Raw genomic sequence first — 21,349 nt, forward strand, 5'->3', positions numbered from 1 at the left:
CACCAAAATTGCCTGAGCTGATGTCTGGTCGATGCCACTATTGGTGGGCAGGTTGCTTAAGTTAAGCTGTAGTCACCCGCCCTTTAGCCATGGCAGCCTGGCGGGTGTGGGGATTTGTCACCTTTCAAATGCGCCGTTTTTAAGAAAGTTGGGAAAACACAAGGGGCAGTAATGTAGTAAGGAACACCAGACATCCCCAGATCCTAGAAAGGGCGGGTAGCGGGACGCACTGCCCGCCCCCTGTTCCCACTGACCGGTCTGCCCCCTGCTACAGATTAGCAGAAGCTTGGGTGAGCCAGGCCTCACCTTGAGGTGCCGGACTTTAGTTTGAGGGACAAGTCCAACCAGTCATATTTACTGAACGTCTATAAATGTTCTAGTATCTCCCAAGCTTGCACAAGCTGTGGTGCCCGCAGAGTTTGGGGCAGATTAGCACCCCCACCTTGCATTCAGCACCCCAACAGCGCAATAGTTGATAGAACGTGGGAAACGCCTTCACAAATTTGGCACCAGAACACAAGGTTAGTCAGGGCCAACTTGTCTGTTGGGTGACTCGTGCAGGCGAAGGCTCACTACACTTCTCGCACAGTCACACCATATCCGATTTGAAGCATTGCCTTAGGTATTCCTGGGCAGATAGGAAGGCCCGACAAGCAGACAGGGGGTTACAGGGCAGGTGCTCTCTGCGCGTAGCATAGTATATGCCAGGCTGCATCACCTCACCTAGGAAGCAAGCACTTCTTGGGTGCTGGGTTGGACCCATCCAAGTAAAAAAACAACAGAGCGTCCCTGTAGATTAAATGCTAGGAGAGGAGGCAGGGGAAAAAACAGTCCAAGAAACATGTGGAGAACCTCTCCTAGAAACTTATATAACATTAGGTAACATATCCATCAAATATTATAAGACATCATTGTCCCACACAAAACCAATTTATAAGCAAAACATTTATTTTTACATTTTTTTCATTTCCATCAAGAGACACAATTTCATAAAAAACATATATATGTATAATTATATACAATACAGTTAGTCAAGTAGACATAACATATAACCCCCAATCAGACTCACACATTCAAACATCCTCTCTACCAATCACCACAAGATATACGACAAGGCAAAAGAAAAGTTACATAATCACAAAACCATGAAGGCCTAAAACAAAAAATACACACAAAAAACAACAAGGCGCCGACGCGCGTTTCGGAAAAGGACATCAAGTAATAATTGAGCCATGTGAACTGCCGGTGAAGATACTTTTATCGGGGAGCAACGGAGCGCTGCGGGTGGCCATTCCTTGCTTGAGGTAGGTGATAGCTTTAGGTCCCTGGTAGTCCCCTCAGACTGGCCCAGTGGCCCCCGGGACATCGCATCCCTGGTTTTGGGATCAATCCTGTTAAATCCTCGGACGGACTAGGAGGTTATGGGACGGGTGCTTAGGAAACGCCGACGGAGCAGAGGAGATGCTGGCAGTAGGCCCAGCACTCCACCAGTCTCCTCCACCAGTGGTATTAAAAGGACACCAGCAGAAGTTTGGGGAGGGCTAGACTACACCCATGGTCAAGGTGTAGGTTTAAGTAGGGGAGTGGCACTCCTATTTGATCAGGGGTCCGATGCTACACGAGGTCATCGCCGCGTTGCGGCCAGAGCACGAGCATTGGGTTATTCCCAGGGGGAAGCAAGAGTGGGCTCTTTCCAAATCTGGCACCAGAACACAAGGTAGTCAGGGCCAACTTGTTTGTTGAGTGACTTGTGTAGGCACCTGTGTATCTGTCACTCCACAAAAGGGTGAGTTGTCTCCAATAGTGGGCACAATACATGTGTGTCTCAGTCCTTACAGCTGTGTGGAGCCGGTCTCATTTAGAGGTACGCCCAGGTGAAAATGATGTACTTGAGGTTCGCATGACCAATGCGGTTTGTGGTATCTCCTAGCGGAGTTGCTGAAGGTGTACTGCAGCTTAACAGGGAACGGGGAACCTTGCTTTCCGTCACTTTGGCAGGTTTGAAGCATCCAGGGTTGGCAATGGACAGTAGGTACTGTGCATCTGTGATCCGATGGCAGTTATACAAGCAGGGTGTGCTGCGTAAGTTGTAATTGCACGAAAGGTTGAGGTGTCTCCAATAATGGCCACAAGACATGCATTGTTCCAAACCAGCTTTTATACCATTAAGGTGTTCACCGGAGTTCAGCAATCAAAGGGGTTTGTGCAACCGTCTGGTCAACAGGGCGAAGTAAGTGCACCCCAGAACCGAGGGTTGGGGACATGTTCCTGCAGTTAATCTCAAGTGCCCACCCGGTTAGCTTTAGTAGCCTCGCTGGGTGGTGACGCTGTCAGCCAACATAGTGTGCTACCGTCCCATGAAATGGGGAAACAAGGTGTCAAGCACAAAGACTACCATGAAAAAGAACATGTGGCACGTCCAGTGATCAACAATAATTAAAATTTAACGGAGCAGGTAATTTTCCACCGTTGGGGTTGTCCAAAGGTGGGCAATGTGAATGCCCCTGTCCCCCCTTTTTCGGGAATATTCTAATGTTAGGCACCATATCGCAAACAGTGCGCACTGTATTTAATCCGACAGATTCTCTTAGCGGGTATGCCTAGGGGGTTTCACCACAGAGGGAGCTGAGCGGGCGGAATTACCGTAAGGAATAAGGGATGCCGGGCAAGGGCAGGAGGGCCCCCTTGCTCATTGGCACACACTTCTAGTTATGAACATTCCTGCGCGTCATGATTTAGAAAGCAAAGGGACTGTGCAAAGGTTAGGCATAATCCTCCTCGCCCAAATACCCAAAGTAGGCAGGCGGGGGTGGAAGCGGCCTCCCAACTAGTGGGCTGCTGTCCCATAGATGGGGGGACACAGGTGTTCAGGCACAGACGGTGTTAGAAGAACGGCAGCTGGGTGGGATCAGCAAATAGATGGGGCAATGTGAGCTCTGGTGTCGGAAATCGTCCTGCCCAGAGTTGGCGTGGGGCTAGGTCGGGTGAGGCAGTGGAACTTTCCCGCAGGAGGGTGAGTAGTTCTTGGCACAGGGTCACAGGCCAGAAGGGTCTTTGGTTTCTTCAGACACGAGCTGATCCAGGCGAACGTCAAGGGCTGTTGCGATATAGACGGGGTTCATCTATCACCAGTAGGGAGGGATCTCTGCCCTTAGATTTGCAGGAGGCCAGGAAATGAGCGGTTGCAGGTGAGAAATGCGCTGTTTTGGTGAGATCAGCAACTACGTGGGTCAATGTGAGCTTTGGGGGTCCGAGATGATCTCCCGCAGAGGTCGGAGCTAAGTCAGAGGAGGCCGTTGAGCATCCTGTAAGAAGGAACTATTCATGGCCTAAGTTCGCAGACCAGAGCGGCCAGGGTTACATCAGGCACGAGCTGATTCAGGCAAATGCTAAAGGTCACTTTGCTAAGATGGGGTCCATTGTCACCGTTGCCATCCAGGCGTACGCATAGGTTAGGTTGACAAACATGGGGTGCATTTGTCACAGGTGAGCATGGACACTCTCCACTGGACATGCACGAGCCCCTAGAAAGATAGCAGGTTGTAGGTGATGGTGTAGCTTGTTGTGGGGGGCTCGGTTATCGACGGTAGCCTCCTTCAGAGCTGTGGCGGAGTTACAGGGCGATCTGGAATCAGACGGGTACAGTAAGGGTCCCCCTGCGGCAGACGGGTACAGTAAGGGTACCTCTGCGGCAGACGGGTACAGTAAGGGTACCTCTGCGGCAGACGGGTACAGTAAGGGTACCTCTGTGGCAGACGGGCACAGTAAGGGTACCTCTGCAGCAGACGGGCACAGTAAGGGTACCTCTGCGGCAGACGGGTACAGTAAGGGTACCTCTGCGGTAGACAGGTACAGTAAGGGTACCTCTGCGGCAGACGGGCACAGTAAGGGTACCTCTGCAGCAGACGGGCACAGTAAGGGTACCTCTGCGGCAGACGGGTACAGTAAGGGTACCTCTGCGCGGCACAGTAAGGGTACCTCTGCGGCAGACGGGTATAGTAAGGGTACCTCTGCGGCAGACGGGTACAGTAAGGGTACCTCTGCGCAGCACAGTAAGGGTACCTCTGCGGCAGACGGGTATAGTAAGGGTCCTCTGCGGCAGACGGGTACAGTAAGGGTACCTCTGCGCAGCACAGTAAGGGTGCCAGAGCCAAAGACCAGGAGCCTCAGGGCAGGTTCCTGTAAATCCACGAAGGCGCCCCGTTAGTCCTTCAGGTGGTTGGGGGCCTGACCAACCGGGGGTTTGCCCTGCTACGCTCCACCTTGAAAAGGGCGTGAGTAGAAGAGACCAACGTGTCACGTGATCCGTAAGAGGATCAGCACTGTAGCATGGACGGGGTGTCCCCCCAGTGCTGGGTCACCAGGCGGGCGGGGCAGCATAGGTTGCACAGCTGCCCGCCCTTGGATCGCCCGTAAGATAACCCACATATTGCATACTCTTGTATGGAATAAACCTACAGCAATATTTTCCCATAACAAAGTTGTCTTGTGTATTTATTCATTCTTGCGAGCTCAGACTGGGGGTGGGAGAAGTTGCCGGTAATGGCGCTATGGGATAGGGACGGCGCCCAGAGGTCTGGGAGTTACAACCCTGGCCCTCACGAGTGCCTCGAAGACTTGAAGGCGCTTGACATGGGGGATCCCAGGGCTCAAGTCCTAAAAAAAGAAGTGGGGGTACGCGGTCATCGGAAGTGACATCACAACAGGAAGTGACGTCACGAAAGGTGGCTGCGATCTCGTCCCAGAGAGGGCCAGAAAAGTCCAGCTGTTTGGCGGGGGGACGGCGTCCACCCTGTAAAATAAGTGGGGGGACGCCGACCACCCGCGTGGTACCCCGACTCGAGCCCTGGGGGAGCCCAGCTGATCCCCAATGCCCCCCTAGAAGCGGCTGAGGGACGTGTCCTCGTGAGGGGTCTCGGGGTTGAACCCTCACGCCCAGAGTGCGTGGGACAGATGAGCGCCTGGAAGAGGATGTCGAGGCGCTGCCTCCTCTTCCTCCCGGGGGCGGGCCCTGTGTCCCTCTCCCGCGGGCTGTGACCCCCCTCTGCAGCAGTGAAAGTCATTACTTTCTCCGTTATTTTGCTCCGTCTACTGGAAGGAAAGTCTTTCAAAGCAACATGTATTTATCCCCGGACGGCGCCGCTCTGTTTTGCATTTAATTGCGAAGCTGCGGGGCCGGAGGCTGGTGCGGCGCTTCTGCTTCGAGCTCTCTCTGGGGGGCTGGGCAGGGGCCCCAGGGTCACCCCGGGGAGGGGGGGGGGGGGGGCTCTCTCTGGGAGCTGCAGGCTGAGGCCCCCAGGGTCACCCCCAGGACGGGGGCTCTCTCTGGGGGCTGCAGACTGGGGCCCCCAGGGTCACCCCCAGGACGGGGGCTCTCTCTGGGGGCTGCAGACTGGGGCCCCCAGGGTCACCCCCAGGACGGGGGCTCTCTCTGGGGGCTGCATGCATTGCAGCTGCAGCCCCCGGGGTCACCCCAGGACGGGGGCTCTCTCTGGGGGCTGCAGGCTGAGGCCCCCAGGGTCACCCCCAGGACGGGGGCTCTCTCTGGGGGCTGCATGCATTGCAGCTGCAGCCCCCGGGGTCACCCCAGGACGGGGGCTCTCTCTGGGGGCTGCAGGCTGGGGCCCCCAGGGTCACCCCCAGGACGGGGGCTCCCTCTGGGGGCTGCATGCATTGCTGCTGCAGCCCCCGGGGTCACCCCAGGACGGGGGCTCTCTCTGGGGGCTGCAGGCTGGGGCCACAGGGTCACCCCCGGGGGGGGGGGGGGCTCTCTCTGGGAGCTGCAGGCTGAGGCCCCCAGGGTCACCCCCAGGACGGGGGCTCTCTCTGGGGGCTGCATGCATTGCAGCTGCAGCCCCCGGGGTCACCCCAGGACGGGGGCTCTCTCTGGGGGCTGCAGGCTGGGGCCCCCAGGGTCACCCGCAGGACGGGGGCTCCCTCTGGGGGCTGCATGCATTGCTGCTGCAGCCCCCCGGGTCACCCCAAGACGGGGGCTCTCTCTGGGGGCTGCATGCATTGCTGCTGCAGCCCCCGGGGTCACCCCAGGACGGGGGCTCTCTCTGGGGGCTGCATGCATTGCTGCTGCAGCCCCCGGGGTCACCCCAGGACGGGGGCTCTCTCTGGGGGCTTCATGCATTGGTGCTGCAGCCCCCGGGGTCACCCCAGGATGGGGGCTCTCTCTGGGGGCTGCAGGCACGGCTGCTGCAGCCCCCGGGTCACCCCAGGACGGGGGCTCTCTCTGGGGGCTTCATGCATTGCTGCTGCAGCCCCCGGGGTCACTCCAGGACGGGGGCTCTCTCTGGGGGCTGCAGGCACGACTGCAGCAGCCCCCGGGGTCACCCCAGGACGGGGGCTCTCTCTGGGGGCTGCATGCATTGTAGCTGCAGCCCCCCCGGGGTCACCCCCGCGACGGGGGCTCTCTCTGCGGGCTGCAGCCACGGCTGCTGCAGCCCCTGGGGTCACCCCCGGGACGGGGGCTCTCTCTGGGGGCTTCATGCATTGCTGCTGCAGCCCCCCGGGTCACCCCAGGACGGGGGCTCTCTCTGGGGGCTGCATGCATTGCAGCTGCAGCCCCCCCGGGGTCACCCCCGGGACGGGGGCTCTCTCTGGGGGCTGCAGCCACGGCTGCTGCAGCCCCTGGGGTCACCCCCGGGACGGGCGCTCTCTCTGGGGGCTTCATGCATTGCTGCTGCAGCCCCCGGGGTCACCCCAGGACGGGGGCTCTCTCTGGGGGCTTCATGCATTGCTGCTGCAGCCCCCGGGGTCACCCCAGGACGGGGGCTCTCTCTGGGGGCTGCATGCATTGCAGCTGCAGCCCCCGGGGTCACCCCAGGACGGGGGCTCTCTCTGGGGGCTGCAGGCTGGGGCCCCCAGGGTCACCCCCAGGACGGGGGCTTCCTCTGGGGGCTGCATGCATTGCTGCTGCAGCCCCCGGGGTCACCCCAGGACGGGGGCTCTCTCTGGGGGCTGCAGGCTGGGGCCCCAGGGTCACCCCCGGGGGGGGGGGGGCTCTCTGGGAGCTGCCGGCTGAGGCCCCCAGGGTCACCCCCAGGACGGGGGCTCTCTCTGGGGGCTGCATGCATTGCAGCTGCAGCCCCCGGGGTCACCCCAGGACGGGGGCTCTCTCTGGGGGCTGCAGGCTGGGGCCCCCAGGGTCACCCCCAGGATGGGGGCACCCTCTGGGGGCTGCATGCATTGCTGCTGCAGCCCCCGGGTCACCCCAGGACGGGGGCTCTCTCTGGGGGCTGCATGCATTGCTGCTGCAGCCCCCGGGGTCACCCCAGGACGGGGGCTCTCTCTGGGGGCTGCATGCATTGCTGCTGCAGCCCCCGGGGTCACCCCAGGACGGGGGCTCTCTCTGGGGGCTTCATGCATTGGTGCTGCAGCCCCCGGGGTCACCCCAGGACGGGGGCTCTCTCTGGGGGCTGCAGGCACGGCTGCTGCAGCCCCCGGGTCACCCCAGGACGGGGGCTCTCTCTGGGGGCTTCATGCATTGCTGCTGCAGCCCCCGGGGTCACCCCAGGACGGGGGCTCTCTCTGGGGGCTGCAGGCACGACTGCCGCAGCCCCCGGGGTCACCCCAGGACGGGGGCTCTCTCTGGGGGCTGCATGCATTGCAGCTGCAGCCCCCCCGGGGTCACCCCCGGGACGGGGGCTCCCTTCTGGGGGCTGCAGCCACGGCTGCTGCAGCCCCTGGGGTCACCCCCGGGACGGGGGCTCTCTCTGGGGGCTTCATGCATTGCTGCTGCAGCCCCCGGGGTCACCCCAGGACGGGGGCTCTCTCTGGGGGCTTCATGCATTGCTGCTGCAGCCCCCGGGGTCACCCCAGGACGGGGGCTCTCTCTGGGGGCTGCATGCATTGCTGCTGCAGCCCCCGGGGTCACCCTCGGGACGGGGGCTCTCTCTGGGGGCTGCAGGCACGGCTGCTGCAGCCCCGTCTCTTCTGTAAGTCACCTTCTCCCGTGCTGGGGGGCCCCCCAGGGTCACCCTCGGGATGGGGGCTCTCTCTGGGAGGCCTGGGCGGTACTGCCCAAACGCTGTTTTCCCTCCCTACAGCAAACCCGGCGGTCGAGCAGCGGGGGGGGGATGTTTATCTAATACTATTGGCTTTGTGTTGCAGGCGGAGTTACAGGGAGATCCAACACTGGAAGGTACAGAGGGGTACCCTCTACAGGAGCACAGTACAGGTGCGAGAGCCAATTATCCCCAGGGAGGTCCCCGGTGGGATCCTGGAGAAGTGACCATGCCCCGTTAGTCCTTCGGGCAGTTGTGGACCTGTGCACCCGGGGGTTGCCTGAAACGCTCCGCCCCCCAGTAGGGGGAAGGCCGTGAGTAAGGGGTGGACTGGAGGTCAGCCGGGGGCGGGGGCTAGCCCTTCCCCCAAATTGACAACACCCCCGCGGTTAACACCACTGGGGGTTTATGGCTCATCAGGTGGGCAGGTGGCGAGGGGCTGCCTGACCCTGGATCGCCCGTAAGATAACCCAACATGTTGGCATAATGTTCAAGCAAATAAAGCTGCAACAACTTTCTCCAACAAAACAATGTGTTGTGTCTGTTACTATGAGAAATTGTTGTGAGCGGGCTGGGGCATGGGCCGATGTTGGCACTATGGGCTGGGGCCCCCAGGATCACCCCCGGGATGAGGGCTCACTCTGGGAGGCCTAGACTGGGGCCCCCAGGGTCACCCCCGGGATGGGGGCTCTCTGGCCCAATTCAGAAAACTGATTTCAGGGAGATTATGAGCCAAGGCTTATCACATCAGTCCCTCCATGTCTGCCTCCCACAATGCACTGTGGCTCCTCTAACACTCTACCCATTTCATGCAAATGTAGTCTTATCTGCTCGCCCCAGATCTGGGTCATTTCATGTTTTTCGGGGATATTCCCTTCCAGGGACACTTGACGTCACCAGCCGCTGAGGGAGACTTGGTGCATCGTGCAGACTCCCCCTGACCCCCCGCTCAGATCTCACCCCCCCCACCCATGGCCAGGGTTTAACACAGCGAGTGATGTCATCAGCGTGAGAGCCGGGGTCTCAGCGGGTAGAAGCCCACAATGCCGCACGCCGACACCTCCTTGGAGCTTGCAGTGGTGGGCAGTGCCAGTCACAGACTCCGGTGTTCCCTCCGAGGGTCTGGCACTCTCTGGAGGTACAAGGAACCGGTGGGTCATCCGAGGGTCTGGCACTCTGGGGAAGTATGAGGAACCGGTGGGCAATCAATCAATCAATCAGTATATTTGTAGAGCGCACTACTCACTCGTGAGGATCTCAAGGCGCTAGGGGGGGTGCTGCTACTGCTCGAAAAGCCAGGTCTTGAGAAGTCTCCTGAAGGTCAGCAGGTCCTGGGTCTGTCGCAGGCGGATGGGGAGGGTGTTCCAGGTTTTTGCGGCTAGGTGGGAGAATGATCTACCGCCGGCGGTTGCTCGTCAGATGTGGGGGGCGGTGGCGAGGTCAGCGGAGCAAAGCTGGCGGCTCGGGGTGTAAAAGGTGAGACGTTCATTGAGGTAGGCTGGTCCGGTGTTGTGGAGCGCCTTGTGTGCGTGGGTGAGGAGCTTGAAGGTGATCCTCTTGTTGACCGGGAGCCAGTGCAGGTCTCAGGTGGGCAGTGATGTGGCTGTGGTGGGGGATGTCGAGGATGAGGCGTGCGGAGACGTTCTGTATGTGTTGTAGTCGTTTCTGGAGTTTGGCTGAAGTTCCTGCGTAGAGAGCGTCGCTGTAGTCCAGCCTGCTGCTGACGAGGGCCTGGGTGACCGTCCTTCTGGTTCCGGTGGGGATCCATCTGTAGATCTTGCGGAGCATGCGGAGCATGCGGAGGGCGTTGAAGCAGGAGGAGGAGACGGCGTTTACTTGCTGGGTCATTGACAACGCTGAGTCCAGGATGACCCCCAGTTGCGTGCGTGGTCAGTGGGCGTCGGTGCAGCTCCCAGTGCGACCGGCCACCATGAGTCGTCCCAGGCGGAGGGGGTGGATCCGATGATGAGGACCTCCGTCTTGTCCAAGTTCAGTTTCAAGGGTCTGTTCATCATCCATTCGGCGATGGCCTTCATTCCTGCGTTGAGGTTGGATTTGGCGGTGGTGGGGACCTTGGTGAGGGAGAGGATCAGCTGGGTGTCGTCGGCGTATGAGATGATGAGGTCGTGCGATCGAACGATGTTGACGAGCGGTGCCATGTAGACATTGAAGAGTGTCGGGCTGAGGGACGATCCTTGGGGTACGCCGCAGATGATCTTGGTGTCTCTGGCACTCTCAGGAGGTACAAGGAACGGTGGGCACTCCTAGAGTCTGGCACTCTAGAGTAATGCGAGGAACCGGTGGGCACTCTGAGGTTCTGGTACTCTAATAGTTGGAATTGGGCATCAGTGAGCCCTATTGGCGTTAGTCATCTCTAGGATAGACTATGCCAACTCTCTCTACGTTGGCATACCGGCATACCAAGTAAAGAGGCTTCAATTGGTTCAGAACCAGGCAGCACGGCTCATTCATCACCAACCCAAGCACCAACACGTACGCCCTCTCTTAAAATCTCTTCACTGGCTCCCTGTCTCTGAGCGGTGTAAGTTCAAACTGGGCTGCATTATTTTTAAGTCTCTTGTCGGCACAGGTCCTTTGTTCATCTCTTCACTACTGCACCCCTACGTTCCGTCCCGCAATCTCCGTTCCGCCCACCTGGCCTTACTCCAGATCCCGACCTTCAAACGCAAAAAACAGGGAGGACTGAGGTTCTCATTCCTTGCCCCGTCCTTCTGGAATGCCCTCCCGCTAGGCTTGAGACTGGCTTCCCCCCTAACCCACTTCAGGTCTCTCCTAAAAACCCACCTGTTTCGCAACGCCTATAACTAACCTTCTCAGCCCCGTGGATTGTCTGTCGTCTCTATGCTCCACCGCCAAGAAACCGCCAGGTGTTAGTTGCGCTTTATAAGTTCTTTTTACATTACATTACAAGAACTTCAAGCCAGAGAGCGCTTTGTGGTCGCGATCTGGCGCCAGGCGTTGGCAACACCGACACCGCCAGGCAGCTGGTGACGACCCCAGACGAGGGTCTGGTCTGTACTTTGAACCTTCGCCGCCTCCCATTGGTCATCTTTCATCACATGGCTTGTCTCGTGGCTCTGCAGGACCCTCCTGTAGTGGATCGCTCCAGATCACCGCTTCCACAGGGATCTCTGGTGGATCCCCAGGGGACGGCTCTGTCCTCAAGCCGCTTTAGAAGCCGCCTGGGGGTCTCAACCCTTTTCTGTATCAAGAGCTACTTCTGATCAGTGAAATCCCCCTGAGCTCCGGACAGATATCCCCAGAGTTACAATAATGACCCGATCCTTCGGGGAGAGTGCGCCGACGACTCTTATTGTACTGGAGAAGTCTACGCTGACCATAGACTGAGGCATCCTGGGATATCCAAGGATTGTGGACTGACCATATTCACATTTAGACCAGTACATTCAAAGCGCGTGCACTGGTGATAATGCGCGACATATCACACTGTCCGAGGGGAGAATGATGACGATCCATATGAGATTCGCCAGAGATTGAAAATTGAAGTTCTCCCAGTAAATGTCAGAATCTAGAAATCATAAGGTGATGATTCTCTGATCCGTGTCAGAATATCCAACTCTGAAACACATCCACGTATCATTGGGGTGACAGTGACGATGCTTCAATCCATATCGCAATATCCCTGCTGCGTACAGCGAAGACTCTTCAAAGTATATCAGACTGCCCAAAGAATGTACGATGGTGTCTGATACTCCAATGCATATCAGATAATCCAAGGGGTGTTTGCTGACAACACTCTGATATGAATCCGAATATCCAACTCTGATAGACATCATAATATCTGAGGTGCGTACGCCGACAAGACTCTAATATGTGCCCGGCACTCCCATCCTCTCAGAGGCACCAGCCAAGGGTGTGACTGACTCTGCCCGGCCCTCCCATCCTCTCAGAGGCACCAGCCAAGGGTGTGACTGACTCTACCCGGCCCTCCCATCCTCTTAGAGGCACCAGCCAAGGGTGTGACTGACTCTACCCGGCCCTCCCATCCTCTCAGAGGGACCAGTCAAGGGTGTGACTGACTCTACCCGGCCCTCCCATCCTCTCAGAGGCACCAGTCAAGAGTGTGACTGACTCTACCCGGCCCTCCCATCCTCTCAGAGGCACCACCCAAGGGTGTGACTGACTCTACCCGGCCCTCCCATCCTCTCAGAGGCACCAGCCAAGGGTGACTGACTCTACCCGGCCCTCCCATCCTCTCAGAGGCACCAGTGAAGGGTGTGACTGACTCTGCCCGGCCCTCCCATCCTCTCAGAGGCACCAGCCAAGGGTGTGACTGACTCTACCCAGCCCTCCCATCCTCTCAGAGGCACCAGCCAAGAGTGTGACTGACTCTACCCGGCACTCCCATCCTCTCAGAGGCACCAGCCAAGGGTGTGACTGACTCTACCCGGCCCTCCCATCCTCTCAGAGGCACCAGCCAAGGGTGTGACTGACTCTACCCGGCCCTCCCATCCTCTTAGAGGCACCAGCCAAGGGTGTGACTGACTCTACCCGGCCCTCCCATCCTCTTAGAGGCACCACCCAAGGGTGTGACTGACTCTACCCGGCCCTCCCATCCTCTCAGAGGCACCAGTGAAGGTGTGATTGACTCTACCCGGCCCTCCCATCCTCTCAGAGGCACCACCCAAGGGTGTGACTGACTCTACCCGGCCCTCCCATCCTCTCAGAGGCACCAGTGAAGGTGTGACTGACTCTACCCGGCCCTCCCATCCTCTCGGAGGCACCAGCCGAGGGTGTGACTGACTCTACCCGGCCCTCCCATCCTCTCAGAGGCACCAGCCGAGGGTGTGACTGACTCTACCCGGCCCTCCCATCCTCTCAGAGGCACCAGCCAAGGGTGTGACTGACTCTACCCGGCCCTCACATCCTCTCAGAGGCACCAGCCAAGGGTGTGACTGACTCTACCCGGCCCTCCCATCCTCTCAGAGGCACCAGCCAAGAGTGTGACTGACTCTACCCGGCCCTCCCATCCTCTCGGAGGCACCAGCCGAGGGTGTGACTGACTCTACCCGGCCCTCCCATCCTCTCAGAGGCACCAGCCGAGGGTGTGACTGACTCTACCCGGCCCTCCCATCCTCTCAGAGGCACCAGCCAAGGGTGTGACTGACTCTACCCGGCCCTCCCATCCTCTCAGAGGCACCAGTCAAGGGTGTGACTGACTCTACCCGGCCCTCCCATCCTCTCAAAGGCACCAGCCAAGGGTGTGACTGACTCTACCCAGCCCTCCCATCCTCTCAGAGGCACCAGCCAAGGGTGACTGACTCTACCCAGCCCTCCCATCCTCTCAGAGGCACCAGCCAAGGGTGACTGACTCTACCCGGCCCTCCCATCCTCTCAGAGGCACCAGCCAAGGGTGTGACTGACTCTACCCGGCCCTCCCATCCTCTCAGAGGCACCAGTCAAGGGTGTGACTGACTCTACCCGGCCCTCCCATCCTCTCAGAGGCACCAGTCAAGGGTGTGACTGACTCTACCCGGCCCTCCCATCCTCTTAGAGGCACCAGTGAAGGGTGTGACTGACTCTACCCGGCCCTCCCATCCTCTCAGAGGCACCAGCCAAGGGTGTGACTGACTCTACCCGGCCCTCCCATCCTCTCAGAGGGACCAATCAAGGGTGTGACTGACTCTACGCGGCCCTCCCATCCTCTCAGAGGCACCAGCCAAGGGTGTGACTGACTCTACCCGGCCCTCCCATCCTCTCAGAGGCACCAGCCAAGGGTGTGACTGACTCTACCCGGCCCTCCCATCCTCTCAAAGGCACCAGCCAAGGGTGTGACTGACTCTACCCAGCCCTCCCATCCTCTCAAAGGCACCAGCCAAGAGTGTGACTGACTCTACCCGGCCCTCCCATCCTCTCAGAGGCACCAGCCGAGGGTGTGACTGACTCTACCCGGCCCTCCCATCCTCTCAGAGGCACCAGCCAAGGGTGTGACTGACTCTACCCGGCCCTCACATCCTCTCAGAGGCACCAGTAAAGGGTGTGACTGACTCTACCCGGCCCTCCCATCCTCTCAGAGGCACCAGCCAAGGGTGTGACTGACTCTACCCGGCCCTCCCATCCTCTCAGAGGCACCAGCCAAGAGTGTGACTGACTCTACCCAGCTCTCCCATCCTCTCAGAGGCACCAGCCGAGGGTGTGACTGACTCTACCCCGCCCTCCCATCCTCTCAGAGGCACCAGCCAAGGGTGTGACTGACTCTACCCGGCCCTCCCATCCTCTCAGAGGCACCAGTGAAGGGTGTGACTGACTCTACCCCGCCCTCCCATCCTCTCAGAGGCACCAGTGAAGGGTGTGACTGACTCTACCCGGCCCTCCCATCCTCTTAGAGGCACCAGTGAAGGGTGTGACTGACTCTACCCGGCCCTCCCATCCTCTCAGAGGCACCAGCCAAGGGTGTGACTGACTCTACCCCGCCCTCCCATCCTCTCGGAGGCACCAGCCAAGGGTGTGACTGACTCTACCCGGCCCTCCCATCCTCTCAGAGGCACCAGTGAAGGTGTGACTGACTCTACCCGGCCCTCCCATCCTCTCAGAGGCACCAGCCAAGGGTGTGACTGACTCTACCCCGCCCTCCCATCCTCTCGGAGGCACCAGCCAAGGGTGACTGACTATACCCAGCCCTCCCATCCTCTCAGAGGCACCAGTGAAGGGTGTGACTGACTCTACCCGGCCCTCCCATCCTCTCAGAGGCACCACCCAAGGGTGTGACTGACTCTACCCAGCCCTCCCATCCTCTCAGAGGCACCAGCCAAGGGTGACTGACTCTACCCGGCCCTCCCATCCTCTCAGAGGCACCAGCCAAGGGTGACTGACTCTACCCGGCCCTCCCATCCTCTCAGAGGCACCACCCAAGGGTGTGACTGACTCTACCCGGCCCTCCCATCCCCTCAGAGGCAGCAGCCAAGGAGTGACTGACTCTACCCGGCCCTCCCATCCTCTCAGAGGCACCACCCAAGGGTGTGACTGACTCTACCCGGCCCTCCCATCCCCTCAGAGGCAGCAGCCAAGGAGTGACTGACTCTACCCGGCCCTCCCATCCTCTCAGAGGCACCACCCAAGGGTGTGACTGACTCTACCCGGCCCTCCCATCCCCTCAGAGGCAGCAGCCAAGGAGTGACTGACTCTACCCAGCCCTCCCGTCCTCTCAGAGGCACCAGTGAAGGTGTGACTGACTCTACCCGGCCCTCCCATCCTCTCAGAGGCACCACCCAAGGGTGTGACTGACTCTACCCGGCCCTCCCATCCTCCCAGAGGCACCAGTCAAGAGTGTGACTGACTCTACCCGGCCCTCCCATCCTCTCAGAGGCACCACCCAAGGGTGTGACTGACTCTACCCGGCCCTCCCATCCTCTCAGAGGCACCAGCCAAGGGTGACTGACTCTACCCGGCCCTCCCATCCTCTCAGAGGCACCAGTCAAGGGTGTGACTGACTCTACCCAGCCCTCCCATCCTCTCAGAGGCACCAGTCAAGAGTGTGACTGACTCTACCCGGCCCTCCCATCCTCTCAGAGGCACCAGCCAAGGAGTGACTGACTCTACCCGGCCCTCCCATCCTCTCAGAGGCACCAGTCAAGAGTGTGACTGACTCTACCCAGCCCTCCCATCCTCTCAGAGGCCCCAGCCGAGGGTGTGACTGACTCTACCCGGCCCTCCCATCCTCTCAGAGGCACCAGCCAAGGGTGACTGACTCTACCCGGCCCTCCCATCCCCTCAGAGGCACCACCCAAGGGTGTGACTGACTCTACCCGGCCCTCCCATCCTCTCAGAGGCACCAGCCAAGGGTGTGACTGACTCTACCCAGCCCTCCCATCCTCTCAGAGGCACCAGCCAAGGGAGTGACTGACTCTACCCGGCCCTCCCATCCTCTCAGAGGCACCAGTGAAGGTGTGATTGACTCTACCCGGCCCTCCCATCCTCCCAGAGGCACCAGTGAAGGTGTGATTGACTCTACCCAGCCCTCCCATCCTCTCAGGCACCAGTCAAGGGTGTGACTGACTCTACCCGGCCCTCCCATCCTCTCAGAGGCACCAGCCAAGGGAGTGACTGACTCTACCCAGCCCTCCCATCCTCTCAGAGGCACCAGCCAAGGGTGTGACTGACTCTACCCAGCCCTCCCATCCTCTCAATGGCACCAGCCAAGGTGACTGACTCTACCCAGCACTCCCATCCTCTCAGAAGCACCAGCCAAGGGTGTGACTGACTCTACCCGGCCCTCCCATCCTCCCAGAGGCACCAGTGAAGGTGTGACTGACTCTACCCGGCCCTCCCATCCTCCCAGAGGCACCAGCCAAGGTGTGACTGACTCTTCCCGGCCCTCCCATCCTCTCAGAGGCACCAGCCGAGGGTGTGACTGACTCTACCCGGCCCTCCCATCCTCTCAGAGACACCAGCCAAGAGTGTGACTGACTCTACCCGGCCCTCCCATCCTCCCTGAGACACCAGCCAAGGTGTGACTGACTCTACCCAGCCCTCCCATCCTCTCAGAGGCACCAGCCAAGGAGTGACTGACTCTACCCGGCCCCCTCATCCTCTCAGAGACACCAGCCAAGGGTGTGACTGACTCTACCCGGCCCTTCCATCCTCTCAGAGGCACCAGCCAAGGGTGTGACTGACTCTACCCGGCCCTCCCATCCTCTCAGAGGCACCAGTGAAGGGTGTGACTGACTCTACCCGGCCCTCCCATCCTCTCAGAGGCACCAGCCAAGGGTGTGACTGACTCTACCCAGCCCTCCCATCCTCTCAGAGGCACCAGCCAAGGTGACTGACTCTACCCAGCCCTCCCATCCTCTCAGAGGCACCAGTGAAGGGTGTGACTGACTCTACCCGGCCCTCCCATCCTCTCAGAGGCACCACCCAAGAGTGTGACTGACTCTACCCGGCCCTCCCATCCTCTCAGAGGCACCAGCCAAGAGTGTGACTGACTCTACCCGGCCCTCTCATCCTCTCAGAGGCACCAGCCAAGGGAGTGACTGACTCTACCCGGCCCTCCCATCCTCTCAGAGGCACCACCCAAGGGTGTGACTGACTCTACCCGGCCCTCCCATCCTCTCAGAGGCACCAGCCAAGGGTGTGACTGACTCTACCCGGCCCTCCCATCCTCTCAGAGGCACCAGCCGAGGGTGTGACTGACTCTACCCGGCCCTCTTACCCTCTCAGAGACACCAGCCAAGAGTGTGACTGACTCTACCCAGCCCTCCCATCCTCTCAGAGGCACCAGCCAAGGGTGTGACTGACTCTACCCGGCCCTCCCATCCTCTCAGAGGCACCAGTGAAGGTGTGACTGACTCTACCCGGCCCTCCCATCCTCTCAGAGGCACCAGCCAAGGGTGTGACTGACTCTACCCAGCCCTCCCGTCCTCTCAGAGGCACCAGCCAAGGGTGTGACTGACTCTACCCAGCCCTCCCGTCCTCTCAGAGGCACCAGCCAAGGTGACTGACTCTACCCGGCCCTCCCATCCTCTCAGAGGCACCAGTGAAGGTGTGACTGACTCTACCCGGCCCTCCCATCCTCTCAGAGGCACCAGTCAAGGGTGTGACTGACTCTACCCGGCCCTCCCATCCTCTCAGAGGCACCAGCCAAGAGTGTGACTGACTCTACCCAGCCCTCCCGTCCTCTCAGAGGCACCAGCCAAGGGTGTGACTGACTCTACCCAGCCCTCCCGTCCTCTCAGAGGCACCAGCCAAGGTGACTGACTCTACCCGGCCTTCCCATCCTCTCAGAGGCACCAGTGAAGGTGTGACTGACTCTACCCGGCCCTCCCATCCTCTCAGAGGCACCAGTGAAGGTGTGACTGACTCTACCCAGCCCTCCCATCCTCTCAGAGGCAGCAGTGAAGGTGTGACTGACTCTACCCGGCCCTCCCATCCTCTCAGAGGCACCAGTCAAGGGTGTGACTGACTCTACCCGGCCCTCCCATCCTCTCAGAGGCACCAGCCAAGAGTGTGACTGACTCTACCCAGCCCTCCCATCCTCTCAGAGGCACCAGTGAAGGGTGTGACTGACTCTACCCAGCCCTCCCATCCTCTCAGAGGCACTAGTGAAGGGTGTGACTGACTCTACCCAGCCCTCCCATCCTCTCAGAGGCACCAGCCAAGAGTGTGACTGACTCTGCTCGGCCCTCCCATCCTCTCAGAGGCACCAGTGAAGGGTGTGACTGACTCTACCCAGCCCTCCCATCCTCTCAGAGGCACCAGTGAAGGGTGTGACTGACTCTACCCAGCCCTCCCATCCTCTCAGAGGCACCAGCCAAGGGTGTGACTGACTCTACCCGGCCCTCCCATCCTCTCAGAGGCACCAGTGAAGGTGTGACTGACTCTACCCGGCCCTCCCATCCTCTCAGAGGCACCAGTGAAGGGTGTGACTGACTCTACCCAGCCCTCCCATCCTCTCAGAGGCACCAGCCAAGGGTGTGACTGACTCTACCCGGCCCTCCCATCCTCTCAGAGGCAGCAGCCAAGGGTGTGACTGACTCTACCCGGCCCTCCCATCCTCTCAAAGGCACCAGCCAAGGGTGTGACTGACTCTACCCGGCCCTCCCATCCTCTCAGAGGCACCAGTCAAGGGTGTGACTGACTCTACCCGGCCCTCCCATCCTCTCAGAGGCACCAGCCAAGGGTGACTGACTCTACCCGGCCCTCCCATCCTCTCAGAGGCACCAGCCAAGAGTGTGACTGACTCTACCCGGCCCTCCCATCCTCTCAGAGGCACCAGTCAAGGGTGTGACTGACTCTACCCGGCCCTCCCATCCTCTCAGAGGCACCAGCCGAGGGTGTGACTGACTCTACCCGGCCCTCCCATCCCCTCAGAGGCACCAGCCGAGGGTGTGACTGACTCTACCCGGCCCTCCCATCCCCTCAGAGGCACCAGCCGAGGGTGTGACTGACTCTACCCGGCCCTCCCATCCTCTTAGAGGCACCAGCCAAGGGTGTGACTGACTCTACCCGGCCCTCCCATCCTCTCAGAGGCACCAGCCAAGGGTGTGACTGACTCTACCCGGCCCTCCCATCCTCTCAGAGGCACCAGCCAAGGGTGTGACTGACTCTGCCCGGCCCTCCCATCCTCTCAGAGGCAGCAGCCAAGGAGTGACTGACTCTACCCAGCCCTCCCGTCCTCTCAAAGGCACCAGCCAAGGGTGTGACTGACTCTACCCGGCCCTCCCATCCTCTCAGAGGCACCAGCCAAGGGTGTGACTGACTCTGCCCGGCCCTCCCATCCTCTCAGAGGCAGCAGCCAAGGAGTGACTGACTCTACCCAGCCCTCCCGTCCTCTCAAAGGCACCACCCAAGGGTGTGACTGACTCTACCCAGCCCTCCCATCCTCTCAGAGGCACCACCCAAGGGTGTGACTGACTCTACCCAGCCCTCTCATCCTCCCAGAGGCACCAGCCAAGGGAGTGACTGACTCTACCCAGCCCTCCCATCCTCTCAGAGACACCAGCCGAGGGTGACTGACTCTACCCAGCCCTCCCATCCTCTCAGAGGCACCAGCCAAGGGTGTGACTGACTCTACCCGGCCCTCCCATCCTCTCAGAGGCACCAGTGAAGGGTGACTGACTCTACCCGGCCCTCCCATCCTCTCAGAGGCACCACCCAAGGGTGTGACTGACTCTACCCGGCCCTCCCATCCCCTCAGAGGCACCAGCCAAGAGTGTGACTGACTCTACCCGGCCCTCCCATCCTCTCAGAGGCACCAGCCAAGGGTGTGACTGACTCTACCCGGCCCTCCCATCCTCTCAGAGGCACCAGCCAAGAGTGTGACTGACTCTACCCAGCCCTCCCATCCTCTCAGAGGCACCAGCCAAGAGTGTGACTGACTCTACCCGGCCCTCTCATCCTCTCAGAGGCACCAGTCAAGGGTGTGACTGACTCTACCCGGCCCTCCCATCCTCTCAGAGGCACCAGTCAAGGGTGTGACTGACTCTACCCGGCCCTCCCATCCTCTCAGAGGCACCAGTCAAGGGTGTGACTGACTCTACCCGGCCCTCCCATCCTCTCAGAGGCACCAGTCAAGGGTGTGACTGACTCTACCCAGCCCTCCCGTCCTCTCAGAGGCACCAGCCAAGGGTGTTGCTGACTCTGCCCGGCCCTCCCATCCTCTCAGAGGCACCAGCCAAGGGAGTGACTGACTCTACCCAGCCCTCCCATCCTCTCAGAGACACCAACCGAGGGTGTTGCTGACTCTGCCCGGCCCTCCCATCCTCTCAGAGGCACCAGCCAAGGGAGTGACTGACTCTACCCAGCCCTCCCATCCTATCAGAGACACCAACCGAGGGTGACTGACTCTACCCAGCCCTCCCATCCCCTCAGAGGCAGCAGCCAAGGGTGTGACTGACTCTACCCGGCCCTCCCATCCTCTCAGAGGCACCAGTGAAGGGTGTGACTGACTCTACCCGGCCCTCCCATCCTCTCAGAGGCACCAGTGAAGGGTGTGACTGACTCTACCCAGCCCTCCCATCCTCTCAGAGGCACCAGCCAAGGGTGTGACTGACTCTACCCAGCTCTCCCATCCTCTCAGAGGCACCAGCCAAGGGTGTTGCTGACTCTGCCCGGCCCTCCCATCCTCTCAGAGGCACCAGCCAAGGGAGTGACTGACTCTACCCAGCCCTCCCATCCTCTCAGAGACACCAACCGAGGGTGACTGACTCTACCCAGCCCTCCCATCCCCTCAGAGGCAGCAGCCAAGGGAGTGACTGACTCTACCCAGCCCTCCCATCCTCTCAGAGACACCAACCGAGGGTGACTGACTCTACCCAGCCCTCCCATCCCCTCAGAGGCACCAGCCAAGAGTGTGACTGACTCTACCCGGCCCTCCCATCCTCTCAGAGGCACCAGTGAAGGGTGTGACTGACTCTACCCCGCCCTCCCATCCTCTCAGAGGCACCAGTGAAGGGTGTGACTGACTCTACCCGGCCCTCCCATCCTCTCAGAGGCACCAGCCAAGGGTGTGACTGACTCTACCCAGCTCTCCCATCCTCTCAGAGGCACCAGCCGAGGGTGTGACTGACTCTACCCTGCCCTCCCATCCTCTCAGAGGCACCAGTGAAGGGTGTGACTGACTCTACCCGGCCCTCCCATCCTCTCAGAGGCACCAGCCGAGGGTGTGACTGACTCTACCCGGCCCTCCCATCCTCTCAGAGGCACCAGCCAAGGGTGTGACTGACTCTACCCAGCCCTCCCATCCTCCCAGAGGCACCAGTGAAGGTGTGACTGACTCTACCCGGCCCTCCCATCCTCCCAGGGGCACCAGCCAAGGGTGTGACTGACTCTACCCGGCCCTCCCATCCTCCCAGGGGCAC

Source organism: Lissotriton helveticus, chromosome 12 (assembly GCF_964261635.1).
Source record: "Lissotriton helveticus chromosome 12, aLisHel1.1, whole genome shotgun sequence".
Taxonomy (NCBI): domain Eukaryota; kingdom Metazoa; phylum Chordata; class Amphibia; order Caudata; family Salamandridae; genus Lissotriton; species Lissotriton helveticus.